The sequence below is a fragment of the Dermacentor andersoni genome, chromosome 1 (assembly GCF_023375885.2).
Source record: "Dermacentor andersoni chromosome 1, qqDerAnde1_hic_scaffold, whole genome shotgun sequence".
Classification (NCBI taxonomy): Eukaryota; Metazoa; Arthropoda; class Arachnida; order Ixodida; family Ixodidae; genus Dermacentor; species Dermacentor andersoni.
The window spans coordinates 204,250,357-204,256,418 of NC_092814.1; positions in this window are offsets into that span (position 1 = coordinate 204,250,357).

The following is a 6,062-nucleotide window of genomic DNA, read 5'->3' on the forward strand; positions in this document are numbered from 1 at the left end:
ATACGCACGTGCTGACTTGATGGCAGTTGTCTGTTAAACGTTCAAAACTTGGACCACAAGGAGGCTATTTAACTCGGCTCCCTAAATCTAAGCCCATGGGCGCACTTGCTTTGCGAATCCCACGCATATATTCTTTTTTGGAACTATATATATATTTTTTTTCGCACCGTAGCTGGACCACAGAGTTGCCGGAACGGGCCGTGCCTTGTATATGTGTACTGTGACACTGTGTTTCTTTCCACAAGTTGCCGCTCTTCTGTCTTCCGTCTGGGCCCCTTCTCTATTGTGCCCCCCGCCACCCGATTCAACTTGCCCTCTCTCCCGCTACAACGGAAGCCCACGCACTGGTGCTGCGGAGCGACCGTTTTCTCCCTCCTTGCCTCGGGTGCACGGGAACCTAGCTGCCGCTACTTCCCGCCCCCCTCACTCTCCGACTCACGTCTCCCTCCTCCTGTGTGCTTTTTTCTTTTTCTTTCCTTTTTCTTTCTTTTTCCCTTTTTTTTTCTCACAGACCTCCTTGCTCTATATACATGTGACTCCGCCTTCCTCTTGCCCTGCATAGCTGCCAAAGGTCGCTGTAAATCTGCCAAGGCGCCGAAAATCAATCACTGTCACAACTGTTCCTCTCGGTTTGATGTATGTAAGAACGACCGGGCACCCGGTCTGGTGTCTTCACTACCAGGGCCGAATTGCCATTTTTTTGTAAACCCTGATGAAGATCGGTCCACCGATCGAAACTGTGGACATTAAATACTTGTTCGGTTTACCTTGTAGCACCACTCAAGTTCTATATATATATATATATATATATATATATATATATATTCACAGGTTATGTAAATGTTCCCACGAAGTGGCTTATGTAATCTTTGTACGCTGACAGAATGTGCCCACCTACGTTGCTGTCCCCTCCCACCCGGAAAAAAAGAAAGTATTCCTACATAAAGCCTGCACATATAATGTCGGCTCACAGAAATATTTGAAGCGCTCTCATATGTTAGAGGAATCTTCAATTACATCGAACGGTTACTTTGATTTAGTGTATTTTCTTGGCTTACCATTATCTTACCATTATCACTTAGCTATCATTGTCATTAAAAAGAAAGGCGTACAATCAATGCATACTGCAGATGCTAACATATGGGCCAGAAACTTGGAGACTGATAAAGAAGCTTGAAAGCAAGTAAAGGACCACTCAAAGAGTGATGGAAAGAAGAATGATGGGCGTAACGTTAAGAGACAGAAAGAGGGCGATGTGGATCAGAGAGCAAATTGGCATAGCCGGTATTCTAAGTGACATTAAGAGAAAGAAATAGAGCTGGGCTGGTCATGTAATGTGTACGTTAGATAATATTAGGGTTACATTATGGTTACAGGAAGAATTAGGGTTACAGAATAGGTGCAAAGACAAGGGAAATGCAGCCGAGGACGGCAGAAGACTAGGTGGGGCAATAAAAATTAAGAAATTCGCAGGCGCAAGCTGGAATTGGTTGGCGCAGCACAGGAGTAATTGGAGATTGGAGGGAGAGGCCTTCGTCCTGCAGTGGACTTAAAGTAGGTTGACGATGATGATGATTTCCTTTGATCTATAGCCACTCAGTGCATAGTGGGACATGCCGAGCTCCCAGAATTGGCAGAGCTACAGCATCCTTAGGTGTTGCTGATATGTCTCGTACTTTGTTGTGCATATATCTGTCGTTACCGTTCTTCCCTCGACAAAAAATCATCATACATCGCTTTCGTCCCAGTGTCACTGCTCTGAATACGTCTCACACTGGGCCTATCCACCTGATTTCGTGCTTGCATTTCAGCTAAACTTGTGAGAAATGTAGTGCATAAACACAACAATTGTGTGACAATACAGTTTTGACCTTTGCAGTGGATAATCAATAATCTCATAAGATTAGACGTTGCAGAGCCTGGAAGTGAACAAAATTGTATACCTCGCTGTTAGTTGTAAAACATTTAGTTACCGCTTCCCTTAAGCTTCATTTCACATACCCGCCGTGGTTTCTCAGTGGCTATGGTGTTGGGCTGCTCAGCACAAGGTCGCGGGATCGAATCCCGGCCACGGCGGCCGCATTTCGATGGGGGCGAAATGCGAAAGCACCCGTGTGCTTAGATTAAGGTGCACGTTAAAGAACCCCAGGTGGTCGAAATTTCCGGAGTCCTCCAATACGGCGTGCCTCATAATCAGAAAGTGGTTTTGGCACGTAAAACCCCATAATTCAATTCAATTCATTTCACGTACTATAGATTCCAACATCTGCGTTGAACCGATATATTTTTTTCTTTGGTTTTACAGAGTTTCTGTGTTGCGGTTTTTTGTACGGTGGTGTTCGCTGCGTACTTCCATAATCGCACGCGCCGCGCCTGTGGATGGTTGTCACAGCTCATGCACGTTGCGGCTACGATGCGTTGATTTGCTTGGACCTTGATCGTACCTCGTTTACATACATGCCAAACAGTGTCATGCATTATGCGTGCGTCTATCATTGCATATTTTACAACGATCCGGTGAGGAAATCTGTGTATTTCGGAGACAGCATTAACCTATTTCGTTTCTAAATTATTGCAGCTAGTTACCTTTATGCTTTATTGTCAGTGAAAATGAAATTGTACGGGGAGAGTTGATTGTGCAGAAATGCATCGCAGGCAATATAACAGTACGTTTGATGAAAGCTTCACTTAATCCGAATACGCAAACATTTTATTGTAATACCTATACGGTTCGAAAGATTTGGGATACAGTTGTTCTAAATTGTAAGTGATAACGGGTTGTGTATACTTATTCTAATTTGTACTGACTGCCCTCCTCTGTTAAAGTTGCTGAAAGATGACAAAGCAAAATCATTCGTCTCTTAAAGACCAACCAAAGGACAAGACACGTTAGCATGCCGAGACAGCGATGAATTACGCGCCGATGTAGCCTATGGCGTTATGCTGCTGAGCTCGAGGTCGTGGGATCGATCCCGGCCGCGGCGGCCGCATTCTGATAGGGGCGAAAAGCAGAAACGCTTCTGTATTTGCATATAGTAGCACGTTAAAGTCGCCCAGGTAGTGAAAATTAACCCTGTGGCGGGCCTCACAATTATTTCCAGTTTTTGGCAGGTAGAACCCCACAATTTAATTTCTTAACTAATTACAGCCATAAATTAATTCTATAGTATGGAAGCAGTGATAAAAGATAATGAGAATAATACGAACCCTTTAGCCGAAACCAGCTGCCCGCTGTTTGCGAAGATAAGGTTCGTGCGTGTCAAGCGCGGAGCAAACGCCAGGAAAAGCACAGTGATGCTTTCCGCTCGCCCATCAGCAAAACTGTTTTCAAAGCGACGCACTCGTCATTTTGATTGTATCATAAATGCCCACAAACTGCCAGGGGAGGAATACGCACTAGTGATGCAATTCGACAAGGCATAGGAGGTACACCAGCTGTCTTGGCAGTGTTTTAGCCTTGAAGGGAAGCTCGTCGCATTCCGCAGAACTTTTTGAACTCATGGGCATGCGAACGCTAACGGCTGCAGGCTCCAAAACGCGTTTTCATATCGAAGGGGAGTGTCGGTGAGAAAAGGCGGCTAAAGTATTATTTTTCTGTGTCGAAAAATGGTGGTATTCAGCAACGTCGCTGATGTCTTTACCGGATGTTTCACGAAATGCGTAAGAAATTGCTTAAAAATAGAAAATTTCAGGTAACTAAGGGACTTCTTCTTGATTGCTTTTAGCATGGAGTGATACACTTCAGAATTACTCGATAAAATAATTTCAATAACAATTATTCAAATGAGGTTGGTGAACTGTTTAAGCAAAAGCGACATATGCGATTGACTCCCACGGACGACCTGAAGCCCGTTACTCGAGGAGCACAGAACCATTTCTAGAAATACAAAAAGTCTGCGCAGCTAATTTTTGCAGCTTAATGAATTCCGGCCAATTTGACGCAGAAGAGCGAAACTCTGAAAAGCGTAACTGGCGCGCCCTTTATATATAGACACCCACGGGTGACGTGACTGTTTGCACCTCACCGTCGGGCGAGAATGAAGGAAACAAGGCCGCGCCATGATTGAAACACTCGCTTGATGCTCGCCCACCCGTTGCCGTGAGACACAAACAACCATGTCAAGTTTGTTCAAGACGAGTTGGAATCGGAGCCAACGCGTGATTGTCGCACCTGGTGAACTGCGCTTCCGTGATTTGTCCGCGTTTGCTGCCTGGCATCTTGCAGAACCCGTCGCGTGCGTGGGGCGCCCAAAGCAAGGGCGCAAATTTCACGTGCGTCACGTGCGAGACGACGGGGCTCCCTATATGTTCGGCCGCATTTTAATCCCGCAAGATCTTCACGCACGTAGCGCTTCTACGTACGTCAAACTAAAACTGTGAAGTAGGCAGTTTTAGTTTAACGTGCGTAGAAGCTCTATGCACGCGAGCGTGAGACATCTGCGTGCGTCACTCATCGCACGGTGGCAACGCTTATAGATTTGCGTGCGCAAAATGTTTTGCATGGAGTTCTCCCAAATATGGGACGGTTGCTTCCACATGCCTATTCGCGACCTCTGCCTGAACAAATGAATGCTACTGCAGCCAAGCTTATTCTAGAGAAGGCGGAGCCTGAACTTTAGTGCCTCTTCGACTTGTCTGCACTTTCTGCACCAGTTGAGAGAGAGCAGAACTTTTGTCCTAAACTTTACAGTGCAGCTCGCGCCGCCTGCACCGCGATCTTCGATTTGACTTCGTGCAAGGCAAGTTGTACACGAGTTCGCGCTTCTCTTGCACTCGCTGCTTCGGACTTACAGTCACTGTGCACGCTTTCGGTAGAAGATGACACGGCGCAGCGCCATGGTTTAATAGTGGTGCGCCAAGCAAATACATCTCCCGATTTCGTTATAACAGTTCCCATACGTTTTTTTTTTCTTTTAGATCATGTATAATTCTTCAAAATCATCTGTGCAGATATTCATTTATTTATTTATTAAGGAACCCACAGCGCCAATGCATTACAGTGGGTGAGGGTGGTACAAGAAGACGTACCTACGACACCTCTGCTCCTGGACAGTGTTTTAGGTGATAAGAAAAAAAGAAAAAAAAAAAAACGGAAAGAAAAAAAAAAGGCACAGCCCTTAGCAATGCACATCTACAATCTACAACATCAAAAAGAAAGCATCGTTTGATTCAACCCTCACATCATCACTCGGCAGTCTATTCCAAGCCCAAATGGTTCTAGGGTGGAACGACATTCTGAACAATTCAGTTTTTGTCGCAAATTCACGTACCTTAAAGATCATGGTCAACACGGTTGGATCTATAAAAAGCCTTTTGCACAAACTTTTCGCGATAAACCCGAACAGCTGAATAATAAATAGCATGAAAGGACTTCAGGCGCAACTTCTTTCGGCGAATGACGAGCAATTCCCAGTTGAGTGCTTCCTTCGTGCGCGATGCACTGTGCCGAGCCCCGCGTGTGCCACACGCGAAACGAGAGGCAATGTTGTGCACCGGCTCGAGCTTATCTTTATCTCAACCAGTAGGCGGGTCCCAAACCGTGCACGCGTATTCCAGAAGCGACCTCACATAAGTCCTGTACAAAATGTGCCGACATGATTGTGGAAAAGTGTTTGCATTTCGGCGAAGAAATATCAAGGTTTTGCATATTTTAGCAATGATATAATCGACGTGACGGTGCCAATTCAATGCAGGAGTAAAACAAACACCTAAATGTTTAAATTGGGATAGCTGTTCCAACATTACATTGCTAATAACATATGCATATGTTATTAGCAATGTAATGTTGGAACAGCTATTACACATCAGGGTTTTTCTTTCTTGTAAATTTCATATGAACAGTTTTAGACAAATCCATATTCCATTTGACGCACCACTCTGAGATTTCAGATTTCAGTCCGTACACTACGATACTCGATGCGGCGGATGCTACCAGCTCGAGAAACCGAAAGGCACAATTGATTAATTAACAGAAATTCACAAATTAACATGATAATTAATGATTTTACGTTAAATATTGCAATTTACGAATTGTCGTAGGGTATTTTGCAAGGCATATCCAC